This window comes from Nyctibius grandis, chromosome W, assembly GCF_013368605.1.
Source record: "Nyctibius grandis isolate bNycGra1 chromosome W, bNycGra1.pri, whole genome shotgun sequence".
NCBI classification, from domain to species: Eukaryota; Metazoa; Chordata; class Aves; order Nyctibiiformes; family Nyctibiidae; genus Nyctibius; species Nyctibius grandis.
This window is the reverse complement of record NC_090694.1, coordinates 6750366-6771969: the sequence shown is the minus strand read 5'-3', so window position 1 is coordinate 6771969 and position 21604 is coordinate 6750366. Positions and strand designations below refer to the sequence as shown.

The 21604-nt window shown below is 45.6% G+C and overlaps 1 pseudogene; it reads left to right on the top strand.

Moving 5' to 3' along the window:
- LOC137675657 (ciliogenesis and planar polarity effector 1-like) overlaps nucleotides 1-19537 on the top strand; it is a 28770-nt pseudogene extending 9233 nt beyond the window's left edge.
- Nucleotides 19538-21604: the final 2067 nt, after the last annotated feature.

Genomic DNA, 21604 nt, shown 5'->3' with positions numbered 1-21604 from the left:
TCCAGAGTGTCGGCCTTTTCATCGCAGACGCAAAAACCCAAAGAGGAGATGACGTTTCCTACCTGGGCACCTGTATAACAGGGAACACGGTACGTCCTATGAACATCCAGTTAAATCCAAAAATTTCCACCCTGCATGATGTGCAGAAGTTAGTCGGAGCCCTGCAATGGATGCGACCGATCATCGGGATCCCTCCAGAGGTCATGGTGCCATTTTATGATTTGTTAAAAGGGAAACACCTATGGGAGCCAAGAACAATATCAAAAGCAGGAGAAGAAAGCCTGAGACAGATCGAGAAGCTCCTGGCTACGGCGAGCATTAGCAGATGGGACCCCAAAGAACCTATTGTTGCTCTGGTCATGTTGGGTTCAGCGGAGGCAACAGGAGCTCTCACACAGCAGCCAGGACGATACCCTCAAGTCCTGCTGTGGCTCTTCTCTAGCCAAATGACGACCGCGTATATGACATATATTAGAGCCACCGCGTTGCTACTCCAAAAGGTTAGAACGGCTGCTGTTCGACACTTTGGACGTGATCCAGAGGAGATTCATGTGCCGTTCAAAAGAAAGGTGTGGTGTAGGGGCCTGGACCGTGGGAAAGTTATAGAGAGAACATACCAGTACACTGTTATGTAATAGCATGAGATAGCAAGAAAGCATAGGGATGTGGCTTGCTTAAGTTTATAGTAAGTATCCAATCAGAACAGTAGAGGTGGCACGCAGCCAGATTATGGACAATACTTGTAACCAATAGCTTAGTGTGTAACCATTACATAAGAGAGTATGTAGGTTATAAAAGTGTGTGTTAACCAAAATAAAGAAGCTACTAGAGCACCATATTGGTGTGCTGTAGTTCCTTCCTCGCGCGGACCCCAACAGTGTGGGATACCTTAGCTGCAACTGATGATGAAATTATGCTAGCTCTGCACACATATCATGGAAGGATAATCCCTGGCCAGTCACACCCCTTGCTCCAGAATCTCCAGACCTGCCAGCCCATGATCAAGATTCGAGTACTATCAACCCCAAAGCCTGGAACCATCTATTTCACCGATGCATCTTCACGTACTAGTACAGCCGCTGTGGTATGGGCCTCAGAAAAACAATGGAGGAAGGTCACATACACGGACAGCAATTCAAGCGTGCAGCATCTAGAAGCCAAGGCAGTGTCATTGGCGGTGCAGATGGAATCCAATCAACACATTAACATCGTCACAGACTCCATTTTCATTTGGAAATTGGCACAAAAAATGACTACTGCAGGATACACCGGTTCAGCCATAGCCTGTATGCTAGAGGATGCGCTACAGCAGCGCCAACAAACATGTTCAATCATCCACGTTAACGGACATCAACGCTATCCAGGCCCCTTTACAGAAGGCAATGCGATGGCAGACAAAGCAGCGAATAAGATATGGACACTATCTGAAGCCAAAGATCTCCACGGCTTTCTGCATATCGGAGCACGAGCGCTCGCAAAACGCTGTGGCATCCCTCTCACGCAGGCTCGAGAGGTCGTTGCGACCTGCCTGTACTGTCAACGTTCACCGTTATGGAGTGCTGGGGTCAACCCCCGTGGACTGAAGCCTAACGGCATATGGCAATCAGACTTCACCCTATGTCCTCAGCTCAGACCTCAACCATGGCTGGCAGTCACAGTGGACACTTACAGTATGATGATTGTGGCCACCCCGCATCGGAAACAAACAGCACGCTCCATTCAGCTACATTGGAATCTTGCAATCGCTTGTCTAGGCCTACCTGTCGAGATCAAAACTGATAATGGCCCCTGTTTTATTGCTCATACCACACGTCAGTGGTGTCAGCGGTGGGGTATCACGCTCAAACACTGAGGAGAAGGAACACGCCTCCACAAAATCCAACGTGAATCAAAGTGAAGACGCTTTATTAAGCATAAGCTGTCCCTTTTATACATTTTGTACTTTCCCTGGCTGTAAGCATGTGCATTGCTACTGGTTAATAATACTAAACATATTCTTCTTTGATGTGTTGATTGGTCACTGCTCTGCCACTGGTCCTTCCTTAATTGGCTCCATCAGTTCTTGTTTCTTCTCCTCTGTGTTCGGCTCCCACCGGCTACTCCCTCAATTCTTGTTTGCTCAGCTGCTGTTTTTCCTCATCTCTCAAAGGTCGGCTTGTTGACACTAGCTACATGAATCTTCTCACGCAGCTAGGCCTTCACTCCATACTCTCATACTTCTGGCTCATTACATGACCATTCTGCTCCAAAAACCCCTCTACAATTCCCCCTTTCTTTTCTTGAGCCAGAAAGGCCGTGTTTATTGTCCGCTGCAGGGCCCTTTGCAAGCAGGAGAATAAACACGGTAATACAAGGATGATAATACAAATCACAAACAATCCCATCAATAGCATTTTAATCAATCCGACCAGCCACCCTCCAATTCCCAAATTACCCAACCAGTCATCCAGGAACCCATGCTATTCCCGTATTTTCTGTGTGGCATCCATGAGCTCTTTGATCTGCTTATGAATTGACCTGGAATGATCGTTCAGATCCATGCAACACATCCCATCAAACTCCTGACATCCGTGACCGTGCACTAATAATAAAAAATCTATAGCAGCTCTATTTTGTAAGGTAGCATGTCGGATACTATCTACATCATTGGCTAATGTTCCTAAAATTCTAGAAGTTTGATCAGCTCTTTTTGCAACCCAGCAAGCTAAGTTTCGCAATTGTGTTAGTCCTTGTGCAGCAGCAACACCTGGTGCAAAAATAGAAGAAAGAACTACTTTGGTCCTAGACCATAGTTCTACCTCATCTTTACATTCTTTCCCTAAGGTAGTGACACTTCTTTTAATCTTGTGTAGGTTAGTGTGGTTTAATATGACCTTTCGTGTAGGCATTAGTAAGCTTAATTTACCTATGGTACACGGACCTCCCAGTTTTTTACTGGGCAGCCCTGGCCAAGCCCTATCTCCACAAATTAGGAATAAACCTGGTAATTTTCTAGGCATGGCCAAATCCGGTGCTGGCTCTGTTCGACTGCGCCCTACGTTTGCACACCAGATAGATTCATTTTGCCACAATGGATTACTGGGTGTGACATCTTGTAATCTCTTTATGTCGTTCTGATAAATGTTTGATCCCTCTGTGTAATTGAAAAACACACAGGATTCTGCCTCTAAAGTTCCTAGGATGTCAAGTTCTTGGGGCTCTAAGGGACTGACAGGCAAGCTATCGTCCCATAAATCCCAATGTTCGCCACATTTCATTGCATTCTCACAGAGGCTCTGTTTCAGCACATTCAACCCTGCCACTATCTCCTTACTTTCAGATCTGTTTAAGGGGACCCCCACTAGAAATGTATGAAAGGGTTGTTCAGGCTGAGCTAAGGAGGCACAAAACTGTGTCTGGTTCAAGCTCCGCATCAGAGTCACCCAAACGTTGTGACTCCCCTTCCACGGTGTCGGCGGAAGGACTATCGGTTGATGACCTTTTGTCAGGTCCAGGATCCAAAGCAGGCTTAACACAGAAAAAACAACCCCTTGCTTCATCATGACTACGCCTTTTGCTCCCTTTTCTATACCTCCCACGCAAACCTTTTTTCACACTTCCCGCAGTCAGGGCACTGGATCTCTCGAGAGGTCAGTGTTCCGAGGCAGATCCTGAGTTGGCTCCTGTAGTTCAGGTTGTTTTTGTAGCCACGGCTTCACCCACTTAGCTGGTACCCATTTGGCTCCTGTATCTGTAACGACACATGCATACCCTTGACCCAACGTTATTAATTTCATTGGACCTTCCCACACACCAGTCACCCCATTTTTTACCATCACTTTGGCTTGTTCCTGTTCTTTCTGAAAAGCCTCCATACCTCCCTTTAACCCTGCACCATGTTTTACTGCTGGAGGTACAGAGTAGTCCTGTGGCAAGCGTAAAAAGTTTAGTACATAAAGCGCTTTACACAACCTGTCAGGAGGAGATAGCCCTGGCTCTCCCCCTTTTTGTTTTTGTAAAAGGTGTTTCAGAGTTTGATTCATGCGCTCCACAATAGCTTGTCCCGTTGGTGAATGTGGGACACCTGTTACATGCGTTATACCCCACAGTTGGAAAAAGTCCTGTGTGGCACGTGCCACATAGCCTGGGCCATTGTCCGTTTTAATCGTCTGTGGAATGCCCAGGGCTGCAATAGCAGAACGCATGTGTCGTTGAACGTGTTTGCTGGATTCGCCTGTTTGTGCTGTAGCCCAGGTAGCAAGGGAGAAACAGTCAACACTCACGTGGACATATTTCAGCCGTCCAAATTCGGGGATGTGCGTTACATCCATTTGCCATATCTCCAACGGTCCAGTACCGCGGGGGTTGACACCAGGTGCTAAACCACCCCCAAGATGTTGACAGTCTGGACAGGACTGGACTATCCCACGTGCATCTGCACTGCGTAGCCCAAACTGACGCCGCAGTACCTTAGCAGATTGATGGAAAAAGGCATGGGATCGTTGTGCTTGAGCGAAGCGATCAATTGAAGGCGCAGCCCAGGCAGGTGCGACAAGTTTGTCTGCCCGAGCACTGCCTTCAGCTAAGCCTTCCAGGAGTCCTGTGTGACTACGGATATGTGTGATGAAATATGGATGCAGTCGCTCTGTCAGCAAAAGCCATAATTCATGAAAAAGTTGGTATAGTTGTTCATTAGCTATCTCTTTGAGCAGAGCACGCTCCATCCTCTGGACAATCCCTACGACATATAAAGAGTCGCATACCACATTAACAGGTGCTGTGTTCCATCGCCGGAAGACCTCCACCACAGCTCGCAATTCTAATTGTTGTGTAGACCCTTGAATGTCAGATAAAATTACATCATGCCACTTCCCATTGTCTAACCATGTTAGTGCTGCTTTTTGAGCTTTGCCTCCAGCATCTGTAAAAACGGTGACACCACTGACCGGACGTTCTGACCTTTTTGGTAATTCTTCCCATTGACCCAATTGCAGCACGGAGAAGTATTTGTGAGGGGGTAGATGTACCTTCAACTCGCCCCTATAATCCAATAACGCAACTTGTAATGGTATGGAATTTTGTAATGCCCATTGTAGATACTCTGCAACCAGTGGAATAACCAAAAAAGCAGGTTCGACACCTGCTATCTCTACAACCCTCTGCCTTCCTTTCATTGCAAGTTGTGCTATGGCCTCTACTTTCGTAGTGATGGTACGTTTTGGTTGCATAGGCAAAAAGATCCATTCCAGCACATGTAGAGGATCCTTGTCAGTCACCCACTGCATAATTAATGCCAGGGGGTGGCGATCGTGATTGATAACCAATACTCCAATACTGTAATCTGGGTCCCAACGGTGAGTGTATGCCATAGCTATTTTGGTACTCAGGTGTTTCAATGCCTGCTCAGCTTCCTGTGTCAATGTGCGGGGGGCATCTGCACCGCCTCCTCCCTTTAGCAATTGCATCAAAGGTGCCAATTCAGCATTGGTGAGACCACACAGGGTTCGCACCCAATTGAGGTCTCCCAACAGTTTTTGTACATCATTTAAAGTACTGATATTCACACGAATTTCTAGGTTTTGGGGTCTAACAGTTGTTTTGGTAATTTCCCACCCAAGGTACTTCCAGTTTTCCTCCTGTTGTACCTTTTCTGGAGCTATTTGCAATCCACCTTTTGCTAGTTCAGTCTGCAGTGTATGAATCAATTGTTTTTTATCCAATTGTTTCCCTGCTATTAGAATGTCATCCATATAATGGTATATAATCAAATTTGGAAAATTCCTTCGCACAGGAGCAAGTGCCCAGGCCACATACATTTGACACATTGTCGGTGAATTTTTCATTCCCTGTGGTAACACAACCCAATGACAGCATTTCATAGGTGCAGCTTTGTTCACTGATGGCACCGAAAAAGCAAATTTCTGATAGTCATCAGGGTGCAAAGGGATGGTGAAGAAACAATCTTTTAAGTCAATGATTAAAATGTTCCTATCTTTAGGGATCATATTGGGGGATGGGAGCCCTGGTTGTAGGGTTCCCATATCATCCATGACCTCATTGATTTTTCAAAGGTCATGTAACAAGCGCCATTTGCCACTTTTTTTTGGAATAGTAAATATTGGGGTGTTCCATGGGCTTGTTGTGGGCTCAATATGACCTTTTTCCAGTTGCTCCTGTACCAAGCTTTCAAGGTGGGCGATTTTTTCTGCAGACAGCGGCCATTGATCGACCCAAACTGGGGTTTCTGTTTTCCAGGTTAGTTTTAGGATTGGTCGCCCTTCATCAATGGCCGCCTCTAAAAACCCTCACTGTTAGTTACCAAACGTGCCCCTAATTGACTTAATGCATCTCTCCCCAGTAAACAAATGGGGACAGGCATCACATATGGTCTTACTGTACAGGTACTCCCATCCTGCAATTTGCAACAAATCACATTTGTACTGATTTTAGTGGTCTGTATTCCCCCGACCCCCAAAATGGGCGTAGGGGGGATCTCCAATGGCCACGAATGAGGCCACGCTGCTTGACTGATTATTGTAACGTCTGCTCCAGTATCAATCAGCATAATGACCACGCAAGTTTTCCCACCAGGTTCTTTTAGTGTTACCCGTTCTGTTGGTTTTGCCTTGCTGATATCCATTGCCAGATAAATGTCAGCCTGGCCTGTTGATCCAAAACCCCCAACCCCTCTTATCTGATTCCCAGCTGTGGGCACAGCTGATTTAAAGGGGACCAGTTGTCCAATTTTTTCTCCTTTGGGTATATGAATTGGTGGCAGGGGGGTCCATACCATAATAGATATGACCCCTGTAAAATCGGCATCGATTATACCGGGTAAAACGAAAAGACCTTTTCGGGTCGTAGAGGATCGCCCGATAAGTAAGGCACTCAACCCATGACCCAGTGGGCCTTTCATATCGGTGGGTATACATTGTACTTGCGGGTCTATCAGAGTCACCTCTACTGCTGTGGCAATGTCCACCCCAGCACTCCCTCTTGTGGCGGCGGCGACGCCATCCAGGCAGCCCGGGTGGAAGACCTGTTTTGTGTCATCGCGCTGGGTCTCCTCGCGCTCGCCCCCCCCCCGTTTCCCAGCCGAGTTCCCTGCTTAGTGAATCTAGATCGGCATTCATCTGCACGGTGACCGTATTTCCGGCAGTGATTGCAGGTCCCTGCAAACTCGTGACTTTTTACTCGGCATTGAGCCTTAAGGTGTCCCGGTTTGCCACAGTTGTAACATTTTGGTCCCTGATCGCCTCTCCCTGATCGTACTAGAGGTTTCACCGCAGCCGCAAAGGCTGACGCCATGTATCCTGCTGTTTCTTCCGTTGTTCCTACGCGCTCACACGCCTCCATCATTTCTGCCAGGCTAGAATTTTTGGGTAATGTCTGTAAAATGCGCTTACAAGTAGGATTAGCATTGTCGACTGCCAACGACATTAGCAACGCCTCTCGAGCTACATCGGTCAGCGATGCCCTTTCCAATGCTTCACGCAATCTTTCTAAAAATGTCATATAAGGCTCAGATGGACCTTGCCTTATTTTTGTATAGGCAGGAATTACTTTCCCATCTTCTGGGAGGGTTTTAAAAGCCTCTCGGGCTAAGGTGGCAGTAAGTGCCAAGGCTTCTGGTCTAAGTCGTGCCTGTCGTTGTGGATCACTAAACTGCCCTTCTCCCACCAGTTGGTCAAATGTTATCCCTAAAAGTGGATCATTATCTCCCCTCCCCAGGTTTTCCACCGCTGCAGCCTGTGCTGCGTCATGCCACCTCGTCCGCCACAAGAGTTCCTGCATCGGGGTTAAAATCATCGCCATCAATTGCTTAAAATCAAAAGGTGTTAAAAGCGTAGACATAAAGATACTATTTATAAATGCTTGGGTATAAGGTGCATGCAACCCATTTTGTTGTACCGCTTTCCGTGCCTCCTTAACAATCTCCCACTGTAATCCTACCCAGCGCGGTGGTTCTCTCTGATTTCCCAAAATAACTGGGAAAGCTGTGGGCAGAATCTCCCCCTCCACCAGCGCATTCTGTATAACTCCTCGCCACCGTAATCGCGGATCGTCTCCTCCCCCGTTCCCCCATGACAGAGTGCATACCAACATTCCCATCCATGTTTCTCATGCGGCTAGTCCCAGCCGCCTCAGCACCCCCCCTGGCCCCCCCGCGTAGGCGTTCCCTTTCTTCTTCTTCTCTCCTCTGCTCCTCCTTATGTTGTCGCTCAGTTAAGGTCGTCTGTCTTTCCAGGTCTTGTAATTTTGCTAACAATTTTTCCGCCCAAGCCACCGGATCCTTAAATTTCCCTGGACCGCCGGCAGGCGATGGGGGAGACGAAGGGGGCAGAGGGGGATATTCGTATTCGGCGCGATTTGCGAGATTGGCGGCTCGCGGAGGCTTGAAGGGTGGGGGGGTGGGCTCGGGCTGATGCTCATCAACCTCCATTTCCTCCGGCTTAGGGGGCTCCCCTGTTGGTTTAGGGGGTATTTCAATTTTTTCCTGCTCTTCTGATGGTGCGGAGGGGTTTGAAAAAACCGGTATTGGCGGCTGACCAAAAACACGAAGACCTCTCGCCCCAGGGTTAACCTCTGTTGGACGCAGAGCCGTAAAAGCCCCTGCTGCAACAGCCCTCTCTGCTTTCATTTCTTGAAGAGCAGTAAGAACAGCCCTCCATGCAGTTGCCAGTTCTATTGCCTCCTTTTCCCCACTGCTTATCGCGTCCCATAAACCCTTTCCAATATCTTCCCAAGTGTCCACCTTAAAAGCGCTCTGGGGGTCCGAAGGGAACCCATGCTCTCAACACCAAACTAACAGTCTCCGGAGCAAATGCTCATCATGTTTCACTCCTCTCTTAGAGAGGATATGTAGGAGAAGCCTTACTATCGCACTTTCTTCTTTAGAAATATTTTGGCCCATCTCCTTTTTCCCCCGGCTGCTCACCTCACTAAGTGTCCCATTGCAACGTTCTTTTCTTTTCTTGTGAGTCGTCCTCCGTCTCGCCCCGGTCTTCAGACCTGCTGAGCCGTACTCCTCCTTCTGGGCTATTCCCCGAACTTGCCGTCGATCAGTGTCTCATCAGGGTCACCATCTGAGGAGAAGGAACACGCCTCCACAAAATCCAACGTGAATCAAAGTGAAGACGCTTTATTAAGCATAAGCTGTCCCTTTTATACATTTTGTACTTTCCCTGGCTGTAAGCATGTGCATTGCTATTCGTTAATATTACTAAACATACTCTTCTTTGATGTGTTGATTGGTCACTGCTCTGCCACTGGTCCTTCCTTAATTGGCTCCATCAGTTCTTGTTTCTTCTCCTCCGTGTTCGGCTCCCACCGGCTACTCCCTCAATTCTTGTTTGCTCAGCTGCTGTTTTTCCTCATCTCTCGAAGGTCGGCTTGTTGACACTAGCTACATGAATCTTCTCACGCAGCTAGGCCTTCACTCCATACTCTCATACTTCTGGCTCATTACATGACCATTCTGCTCCAAAAACCCCTCTACAAAACACGGCATTCCGTATAATTCTACCGGGCAGGCCATTGTAGAGCGCACTAATCAGACGCTAAAACACAGAATTAAGATTCTTGGGGAGGGGGAAGGATTCCCAGATGTAATTCCTGTCAACTACCAATCTCACATTTTACATCACGCTCTTTATTCTTTAAATCATTTTGCCCGGGGAGACCAAGAGCGTGCCCCAATTGAGCAACATTGGGGTCCAGGGGTGCCAGAAGTGGGCCCCCCAGTCAAGGTTCGGTTCCCTGGGACAGCGGAGTGGGAAACAGGTTGGGAGCTGCTACATCACGGGAGGGGGTATGCCGCCATCAAACGGGATGATGTTATACAGTGGGTCCCTACACGCTGTTTGCGCCCTGATTTAAAACAAAATCCTAACCCGAAGTAATATGTACGCTGTCCGAGCTTTATGTTTTGCAGGAGTACCTGTGGGGGAAGCCGAAACAGCACCAGCCTCGACCTTCAGACGTGAGGAGTCATAACAGTACAGAGAGCCTGGTAAAGCGGCGGGGCGCCAAGAAAGATGAGGAACGGCGACCGTTGCTGAGTGAAACGAAAGCTTTGAACAATGCGCTCATGATTAGCTTGCTTTTGCTTTGCATCTCAGGAGTTGCAAGGGAATCTTACTGGAGAACCTGGGCTCGGGTACATAACCAGACACGGTACTGTTGAGGACCAAAGCTCTGGGGGGAACGTTTCCAGCCAGGGCGGAACACTACTGTAAATAGTTCCCTCGTTGTGGACGAAATGGATATAAGGGATACTCCCTTTTTGTCTGCAGCACCCGTTAGTATTATTATGTAATGGTACTGTTCACAAATGTTTCTACCCAAGAGAGCCATATGGGTGGTGCATATTTGGCACCTTAGAACCCATGGGCATCTTCCTGAAACCTGAGAGACGAGGCAGGCGACTGCCTTGATGAAGAAAGAGGGACTTAGGGACATTGAGAGTGGAACTGGATGATGGCGAGGTAATAACCAGTGAGAACTGTTTATGCAGGGGAGTTCTTATCTTTCCCTGTCTGGAAAGGCGCTGCGGGAGTCTTTACGTTAGCTTTAACAGATCCAGGAACGTAATGTAATCCTCCAGAAGGCAGCGGATAGCTTGGTAGAAATAGCTAAGGAGGATCCAGTTAAATGGCAATGGCTAGCTGATATCGGAGCTAGTGTCTGGGGATGGCTAATGTCTTGGTTTTCTTGGGACAAACTCATAATAGTTGCTGCTGTTGTTGTTGGAGTTATTCTCCTAACATGTTTTGGTTTTCCTATTTTAGGATGTTGTATCCACCAGTTACGCTTACGCTTTGACGCAAGGCTCCAGAATCAGCGATACGCTTTACTTCGCATGACTTGAAGCATGGGGAGGGGGAAATGTAGGTAGATTAGGGTACGGCGACCGGAAAATCTCGGGCTGTAACGGAAGGTAGGCGTGGCGAAAGGAGCAGGATGTGTCATTATCGTGCGAGTTCGTACGGGACAAGACGACTATATAAGGCTGTTGCGCAGTTAAATAAACGCCATTTGTTGCATCCTCACATTGGTGTCAGTGCTCAATGGCCCTGGGGTGCGGATAGCCTCAGGCCAGCCAGCAACCGAACGGAGCTTGCCGCAGACAAGCGGCAACAGGTAATACAGCAGGAGAAGTTTTTGAGAAAGGGGAAAAAGTAATTCAAATCCTTCTAGAAGCTGGTTTTGCCATCAAACATGGAAAGATCAAGGGACCTGCAAAAGAGATCCAGTTTTTAGGGATCAAGTGGCAAGATGGCCGCCATCAGATCCCAATGGATGTGATCAACAAAATAACAGCCATGTCTCTGCCAACTAACAAAAAGGAGACCCAAGCTTTCCTAGGCGTAGTAGGCTTCTGGAGGATGCACATTCCCCATTACAGTCTGATTGTGAGCCCTCTCTATGAAGTAACTCGGAAGAAGAATGACTTAAAATGGGGCCCTGAGCAACAACAGGCTTTTGAGCAAATTAAACAAGAGATAGTTCATGCAGTGGCCCTTGGACCAGTCCGGATGGGACCAGATGTAAAGAATGTCCTCTATACTGCAGCTGGGGAGAATGGTCCTACCTGGAGCCTCTGGCAAAAGGCACCAGGGGAGACTCGAGGTTGACACCTGGGGTTTTGGAGCCAGTGATACAGAGGATCAGAGGACTGTTATACTCCAACAGAAAAAGATACTGGCAGCCTATGAAGGAGTTGGAGCTGCCTCAGAAGTAACTGGTACTGATGCACAGCTCCTCCTGGCCCCTTGTTTGCCACTGTTGAACTGGATGTTTAAAGGGAAGACTTCCTCTGCACATCATGCAACTGATGCTACATGGAGTAAGTGGGTTGCGTTGATTACTCAGCAGGCTCGAATAGGAAACCTGAATGACCCAGGAATTCTGGAAGTAATCATGGACTGGCCCGAAAGCAAAGATTTTTGGAATGGTGCCAGAGGAGGAGGTGATGCACGCTGAAGAGGCCCCACCGTACAATAGACTATCAGAGAATGAGAAGCATCATGCCTTGTTCACTGATGGATCTTGCCACATTGTAGGCAAGCAACGAAAGTGGAAAGCTGCTGTGTGGAGTCCTACATGATGAGTGGCAGAAGCAGCTGAGGGAGAAGGTGATTTGAGTCAGTATGCAGAGGTAAAAGCCATCCAGCTGGCTCTAGGTATTACTGAGAGAAAAATGGCCAGTACTCTACCTGTATACTGTCTGGTGGATGGTAGCAAATGCCCTGTGGGGATGGCTGAAGCACTGGAAGAAGAACAACTGGCAGCACAGAGGCAAACCCATCTGGGCAGCTGAATTATGGCAGGATATTGCTACCTGATGAGAGAAGCTGGTTGTGAAGGTATGTCACATAGATGCCCACGTACCCAAGAGCAGAGCCACTGAGGAACAGCAAAACAACCAGCAGGTGGATCAAGCTGCTAAGATTCAGGTGGCTCAAGTAGACTTGGACTGGCAGCATAAAGGTGAACTATTTTTAGCTCTGTGGGCCCATAATACATCAGGTCATCAAGGCAGAGATGCCACATACAGATGGGCCCGTGACCTAGGGATGGATTTGACCATGGACACCATTGCACAGGTCATCCATGAATGTGAAACTTGTGCTGCAATTAAACAAGACAAGTGACTAAAACCCCTGTGGTATGGAGGACGATGGCTGAAGTATCAGTATGGAGAGGCCTGGCAAATTGATTACATCTCACTTCCATGAACCTGACAAGGCAAGCGCTTCATGTGCTCACAATGGTGGAAGCAAGTACCGGCTGCCTCATGCCAATGCCTGTAACACTATTTTGGGCCTCGAAAAGCAGATTTTGTGGTGACATGGCACTCTGGAAAGAATCGAGTCAGACAAGGGGGCTCATTTCCAAAATAGCCTCATAGACACCTGGGCTAAAGAGCATGGTATTGAAGGGATATATCACATCCCCTGCCATGCACCAGCTGCTTGGAAAGTAGAACTATGTAATGGACTGTTGAAGACTACACTGAAAGCAATGGGTGATGGGACTTTCAAAAATTGGGATGAACACCTATCAAAGGCCACCTGGTTAGTTAATACCAGGGGATCTATCAACTGGGCTGGTCCTGCTCAATCCAAACTCCTGCGCACTGTAGAGGGGGATAAAGTCCCAGTGGTTCCTGCAAGAAATATGTTGGGGAAAACAGTTTGGATTATTCCTGCCTCAAGCAAAGGCAAACCCACTTGTGGAATTACTTTTGCTCAAGGACCTGGGTGCACCTGGTGGATGATGCAGGAGGATGGGGAAGTTAAACGTGTACCCCAAGGAGATTTAATTCTGGGCAAGAATATCCAATAACTGTATGATGCTAAGTGTCATTTCTTATAGTAAGAATCACCCCAGACCCTGAACATGGGCTGCAGCAGATAGATGCACTGCACGATCAAGATGCAATACACCATCCTTCTGTGCCCAACTTCAACAGTCCATGACACTGTACTGAGGCTTGGTCCCGAGCTGCTAACTGAGTGGATCCCACACCAATGTTTTTCCTGCCCTGAGAAATATTCTGAGAAATGGAACCCACAGATTTGGACTGAATTGATTCAATGGACTTCTTGGAGAGATAGCTCATGGACTGGAGAGAATATCTGTGTGTATATATGGATGTGTATGTATGTTGAGGGATGGGGAAAATAGTAGTGACTTGATGTAAATGATATAGAATAAGGGGTGGAATCCTGTCCTGGTTTTACTGGGATTTTGTTTCAGTTTGTGGCCAGCCATGGTGATCAGGGCCATTAGCAGCTAAATCCAGAGCAGCTGACCCTGGCTGGCCCACAGCTGTATTCTATATCATTGACATCAAGCTCCCTGTAAAAAAGAGGGCTTGCTGAGCAGAGGTGGGGCTTTTCATGCTCTCCTCGCTTTTCCTCTATTGTTCCTCTTCCTCATTGTGATTTCTGCGGCAACTTGCCAGTGATCTGTGGATAAGTATATTTTTGTGTGTTTTGTGTTGTCATTTATATTGATTTCTTCATTTCATTAAATCTGTTTAACTTCAACCTACAAGTCTCCCTCCTTTTCCCAATTCCCTTCCTCATTTGGGGAAGGGACATTGGGTGAGAGAAAAACTGCTTATTGTTTAGCCCTGGGTGCAGGCTAAATGTGGACATGAGGGGAAGTGGAGAGGGAGGTGCTAATCTCTTCTCCCTGGTATCCAGTGATAGGATGCATAGGAATGGTTCAAAGCTGCCTCAGGGGAGGTTTAGACTGGACACGAGGAAGCATTTCTTTACCGAGAGGGTAGTCAAAGACTGGAACAGGCTTCGTAGCGACGTGGTCGATGCCCCATGCTTGTCAGTGTTTAAGAGGCATTTGGACAATGCCCTTAATAGCGTGCTTTAAATTGATCAGCTCTGAATTGCTCAGGCAGTTGGACTAAATGATCATTGTGAATCCCTTACAACTGAAATAGTCTATTCTATTCAATATATTACAAACTCATTCTATTTGTAGTTCTAACAGTTTAGAAAGATAGAATATCTAAAGGATCTGCCAGTTCACTGTCAGCTTTAGAACTGTGGCTAAGATGGAAGGGAAGTAATTATAAGTACTTGACAATAATATCATTCAAAACATCTGTCCCCCAATGAACACAGGTGCTTGGTTAGCAGGAATACTTACAACAGGAGAGCTATTTCTTTGGAATAAAGATCAGGACTGCTTGAAAATTGAGCCAGCAATCAGAGTCTAGGGAATTAGTTGCAGCAGCACAAGGTAGGGTTTTTTTTTTCAATTAGTTTTTTGAAAAATGGAATAGATTGAAAGCGTTTTTGTTTGTTAAATGTTATTGCTCAAGTAAAAGCTATATTCTCACATTGGTTAGCATTTGTATAATTTGTGTGCTAGTTAAGCTTTGACAAATGTCACTTTTGTCACTTGAATGGTACTTTTTTGCATTTAGTAATCTCCTGTATAATTTTTAAATACAGTGAATACTTTATTTAATTTTAATTTTTTTTTATGTTTCTTCTAGGCATTGGATGCAGATTCTGCCTGATGAATCAGTCATGTTGCCTTCTACTGAAGAAAATGATGTTGGAGTGCATGCTGCTGTCATACAAAATGAGGTAAAAAATAAGCCCTAAAGCAATCATCTAATCTCTTAAGTAAACTAGAGCCGCAGAAGCTACAGTGAATTTTGAGAGCAATGTCTCCCTCTTCGGTGTTGTGTGTAGGCTTAATCACTCAGTTCGTATTAGATTTAATGACAATGTAAGAACAGCCATACTAGATCAGATCAAAGTTAATCTGGCCCAGTAATATTCTCACCAGCCTTTATATTTCTGAATGATAACATTATTTAATCTGAATTGTAATAGCTATTGATCTAAATATATAAATAATTTAAAAGGAAATTGTGTGTAACCAGTTTTTTGGGGTTTTTTGTTTTAGTTTTGGGGGTCTTGTTGTTGTGTTGTGTTTTTTTTTTTTCTCTCAGATACTGGGTGATTTCTGCTTGTGCTCTTTTGTTTTACTCTGGAGAATGTTTGGTACTCACATTTTTTGATTCTTTGATGGCATGAAAATAACTTTAAATATGTTGGGTAAGTTCAAGGATATTTGAAGTTAATTAGCTTAAGAGGAAGATTTTTATAATTAAGTGCTTTAGAGTGGGGATTCACAGCTACAATTGAACACACTTACATTAACATCCAGTTAGCTTATGGTTACAAGCACCTACTTATATTTGCATATGTATGTTCGTAGCGTGTCACATTATATATGCATATATGGACAAGATGGTCGTTTTCAAGTATTTAAAGTGGTTAATGCAACAGCATTTATGTGGGGTTCCCACAAGACAACGGTCATGTACTGAACGAGCTATGTCCAGGGGGTGGTAATGAAACTAGCCAATCATAATACAGAACAAGGACCTTGGCTATGAGACAAACAAGATATGAGGAAGTTGAGGACCTTGGCTATGAGACAAACAAGATATGGGGAAGTTGAGGACCTTGGCTATGAGACAAACAAGATATGGGGAAGTTGAAAAATAAGTAAGAATGCTGCAGCTGCAAGATATAGCTTTTTAGCATAAGCCAATCAGAACTAATATAGAGGCGCGTGGACAAAGCATGCTCACCAATCATGTTAGTACAAGTAAGGTATACTAACCAATCATAATAGAGATGACACGTGCACGGAGCGTGCACGGAAATAGAATAGTATAAATGTACCCTCAGATACGCGAATAAACGAGATCTGCTTAACGATCATATTGGTCTGCGTGCAGTTACTCCGAGCCCTCTCGCGAACACAGACACATTTATGTATGTATTCCATACTTCATTATTAACTTACACCTAAATAAAATTGAGTGTATTTATCACTGCATGTGGGTGGCTATGTATACATACACATGCCTGCACACACATTTGTGTTAGTGTCAGGAAGTCTTTTGCATAGCACTAATAGTTTTCTTTCCTTGTTTTTCTTATATTACTAGTGCATACTGTGCAGCTATGAATACCCTAAATATCTCGTTCTCTTCATTATGCATATTTGTATTTTATTTGTTTTCTGTTCCCCTTTTCATCTCTCTATGCCTAGACTATGTAAGAGTGTGTGTGCACATGTGTATACACACACGTTTCTTTATTTGGGCTGGGACCGTGTACTGAAATAGTTATACTGATAAAACCACTTAAAAGTGCAATTGAATAATGATCCTGAGTACATGTATAGTCCATTTCTCTTGCTCTGTGAAATACATGTATGTGTGATTTTAAATGCATATGTCCTCTGCAGGTATAACTTGTGTAACTTGCTAAAATTATGCCCTACATTTGAAATAGTACAACTGCCTTTGTTAAATGATGCCCTTTTGATATTAACTTAGTAATGATGTCCTCCTTGTCCTACTAAGCAGCATCACTCTTCACTCAGTTTGTCAGTAGCATGGTAATGCCTTTCTGGTAATACAAAAATTAAATGGAGCGTAAGATTCCCAGTGTAGAAGTGTGTATTGGGTTTGTGTGGCAAGGTTTTGGTAGCAGGTGGCTTCTGTGAGAAGATGCCAGAAGCTTTCCCCCATGCCCAATAGAGCCAGTGCCAGCTGACTCCAAGATGGACCTGCTGCTGGCCAAGGCTGAGCCAATCAGTGATGGTGGTAGTGCCTCTGTAATTTAAGAAGGGGGGAAAAAAAAACCTGCTGTGCAACAGCAACCAGAAGAGAGGAGAATATGCGAGAGAAACAACTCTGCAGACACCAAGGTCAGTTAAGAAGGAGGGGGAGGATGCAGTGAGCTGAAAAGAAGGTGTGGACTCTGCTGCTCAAAGAAGCAAAGACATTTATTGTTATTCTACTATCCTATTTAAATACTACAAGCAGGAGCTGGACTACGCAGTTCAAGGTAACATCAACATTCACATGCTAAGCACCCATCACCCATTCTGGCAGGAGCCACAGAGTTCTGGGCTCAAAACATCAACAATCGTTCTTTGTCAGTTCTGTATTCAGAACGTGACCTTCAACACGTTTACTTGTTTCATGCCTCAAAGGGCCCTGTGAACTGGTTCCTTTATCTTAAAAGCAAGCAAGAACTATTCTCAATGAAGTGTTCTTAAGTGAATCCTTTGCTCTTTAAGTAAAGAGCAGCTGTTTGCAGGCTGATGGTCTTCCTCAGGAGGAGGTTGTCCATTATTATAGTTTATTAAAATGGTTTTAACTTTCCAACCTGTAAGTCTGTCTCCCTTTTCTCTTTTCCTTCCCCTTTGGGGGGGGGGAAGAAAGGGTTAATAGAGAGCATCTGCCATCTGTTTAATAGCCAGCTGAGCTTTAAACCTTGACAGAGGTGCTCCAGGTACTGGAGCAGAGATTCCCCTGCAGCCTGTGGTGAGGACCATGGTAAGGCAGGCTATCCCCCTGCAGCCCATGGAGGTTAATGGTGGAGCAGATATCCACCTGCTGCCTGTGGAGGACCCCATGCTGGAGCAGGTGGATGTGCCTGAAGGAGGCTGTGATCCTGTGCTGGAGCAGGCTCCTGGCAGGACCTGTGAACCTGTGGAGAGAGGAGCCCACACTGGAGCAGGTTTGCTGGCAGGACTTGTGACCCCATGGGGGAACCTGTTCTGGAGCAGTCTGTTCCTGAAGGACTGCAGCCTGTGGGAAGGTCCCATGCTGGAGCAGTTTGTGAAGAACTGTCTCCCGTGGATGGGACCCCATGCTGGAGCAGGGGAAGAGTGTGAGAAGAGCAGCAGAGACAAAGCGTGATGAACTGACTGCAACCCCCATTCCCCGTCCCCCTGTGCTGCTCAGGGGGAGGAGGTAGAGAAATCAGGAGTGAAATTGAGCTGGGGAAGAAGGGAGGGTTGGGGGGGAAGATGTTTTAAGAATTGTTTTTTATTTATCATTATCTTACTCTAACTGTTGATTGGTAATAAATGAAATTAAGTTCCCTGAGTTGAGTCTGTTTTGCCCATGACAGTAACTGCTGAGTCCTTATCTTGACCTATGAGCCTTTTGTCATATTTTTCTCCCCATGTCCAGTTGAGGAGGGGGAGTGATAGAGCAGCTTGGTGGGCACCTGGCAGCCAGCCAAGGTCAACCCACCACAAAGTGCATATATATACTGTAGTACTTGCAGCCTGAAATTATAACAACATTTCTCAGCCATGTTACTAATAATTTTTTATGCCAACTTTCACTCAGCTTCATTACTAACTATTATTTACTTCATTTTATCATCTTAATGCTTTTTTTCTTTTTTGGTCTGTTAGGTGGCATGCTTCCAAATGGAATCTCTCTTGTGTTTTCTATCATGTTTTGAATCTTCTTAGAATCATTGAACCATAGAATGGTTTGAGTTGGAAGGGACCTTTTAAAGAACATCTAGTATAACCCCCTTGCAATGAGCAGGGACGTTTTTCACTTTCACGATCAGGTTGCTCAAAGCCCTATCCATCCTGACCTTGAACACTTCCAATGATGGGGTATCCATAACTTCTTAGTTTAGAGCAGGATACCATTGATTTCCATTTTTGAATTCTGAGTATTCCTGTGTTGGATGATGTTACACTGTCTGAGGAAGCTGTTCCTAGCTAGAATACAAGTACTTTAGTTATATGGCATATATCTATATTTATTTGCATGTTCTATACATATAGCCCAAATTCCTATCCCATAAAAATAATTCTCATCATTCAGAAATCATTTTTAAACTCGGGTAAATACAAAGTATTTTTCATTTGTAAAGTTTTTGAAGAAAACTTGATTTTTTTTTTTCAAATATACATGCTTTGTGTGTTTATCTTGCATGTTGTAGTTTTTTTTACTATGTACAAAGCATCCCTTTCAGTATATCTGAGTAACCTCTTTGTTTTGTTGTCTTTTGTTATTCAGTTCTTTGCCATACCACAACCACAGGGTGCAGCAGACTTCTCTTGTTAATTTGGTTCCTCACTGTGTGTTTGTAAATTGAGAGGAGTTTTGTTATGTGCATTTGCAAGAGATGGACTTTTACTTGTAGCTGTTAATCAAAATCATCTAATGGTATGAATGATAGACAGTATCATAGAATCATAGAGTGGTTTTGGTAGGAAGGGGCCTTAAAGATCATCTGGTTCCAACCCCCCTGCCCCAGGAAGGGACACCTTTTCACTAGACCAGGTTGTTCAAAGCCCTATCCAACCTGGCCTTGAACACTGCCAGGGAGGGGGCACCCACAACTTCTCTGGGTAACCTGTTCCAGTGTCTCATCACCCTCACAGGAAAGAATTTCTTCCTAATATCTAATCTAAATCTACCCTCTCAGTTTAAAACTGTTACCCCTCATCCTATCACTACTTGCCCTTGTAAAAAGTCCCTCTCCTGTTTTCATGTAGGCCCCCTTCAGATACCGGAAGGCTGCTATGAGGTCTCCTCCGAGCCTTCTCCAGGCTGAACAGCCCCAACTCTCTCAGCCTGTCTTCATAGGAGAGATGCTCCAGCCCTCTGATCATCTTCGTGGCCCTCTTCTGGACTTGTTCCAACAGCTCCATGTCCTTCCTATGTTGGGGGCCCCAGAGCTGGATGCAGTACTCCAGGTGGGGTCTCATGAGAGGGGAGTAGAGGGGCAGAATCGCCTCCCTCGACCTGCTGGCCATGCTGCTTTTGATACGGCCCAGGATACGGTTGGCCTTCTGGGCTGCAAGCGCACATTGCCGGCTCATGTTGAGCTTCTCATCAACCATCACCCCCAAGTCCTTCTCCTCAGGGCTGCTCTCAATCCATTCTCTACCCAGCCTGTATTTGTGCTTAGGATTGCCCCGACCCATGTGCAGGACCTTGCACTTGGCCTTGTTGAACTTCCTGCGGTTTGCATAGGCCCAGCTCTCAAGCCTGTCAAGGTCCTTCTGGATGGCATCCCTTCCCTCCACTGTGTCAACAGCACCACACAGCTTGGTGTCATTGGCAAACTTGCTGAGGGCGCACTCAATCCCACTGTCCATGTCGCTGACAAAGATGTTAAATGGCGCTGGTCCCAATACCGACCCCTGAGGAACGCCACTCATCACTGGTTTCCACTTGGACATCGAGCCGTTGACCATAACTCTTTGAGTGTGACCATCCAGCTAATTCTTTATCCACCAAGTGGTCCATCCATCAAGTCCATGTCTCTCCAATGTAGAGACAAGGAAATTTTTGATTTCAGAGTTAATTTTTCAGCGATTTAACATCCACAGGAATAAAGAGTTATTTTGGAAGTATTGTAAATACTCTACTAGTAAGTTGATATTATAATGCCAGATATGTCTCTACAATATCAACTTATTTTGATTGCTTTGATTTTTCTGAAAGTATCTGAGTGCATCTATGGTTTTTAATGTTTCTGTATTACAACATGCACCGGTGTATATTTGTTCATGGTCTCTTTGGATATTTTAATCAGACAATTTTTCGTATAAAGCCTACAAAATAATACCTTTGCAGAGAAAAGGACTCAGCACACGATTCAATATGAATCAAGCATAAGCCGTTTATTACAAAAAAAAAAGCCCCTTTTTATAACATATTTGCTTCCGTATATGCAGCCAGGCACTGTCCATGCAAAACCCGATTGGTCGCCCCGCTTCTGCCACACGCTGTCCATGCGCCCCCCTGCAATCTCCCATTGGTCAGTGCTTTCACCATCCCCCTGTGCTGTAACATGATCCTGCAGGTGCCAAGTCCGGCACTGTTCACAGTGATGTTTACTGTCAAGTATGCAGAGGCTCTGTGGGAAGCACACAGGAGATTAGCCTGTGACCTTGCAGGTGCTAAGTCTGGCAGAGGCTCTGTGGGAAGCACACAGGAGATTGGCCTGTGGCCTTGCTTGGAGAGCTTGTTGACTTCAGCTCTTCATTCTTTCTGTTAGATGTAACAATATCCCCCAACATACCTTGATTTCAATATTTGCATTAGTCAAAGAAAGATCCATGTTGTCATGGTTCAAACCTGGGCCAGCTATTAAACCGGTGGCAGACGCTCTCTATTAACCCTCCCCGCCTGCTCCAGAAGGGAAAGGGAAAAGGGAGAGAGACTTACAGGTTGGAAAGTTAAAACAGTTTTAATAAGCTATAATAATTAAAAAGAGTATAATAATAA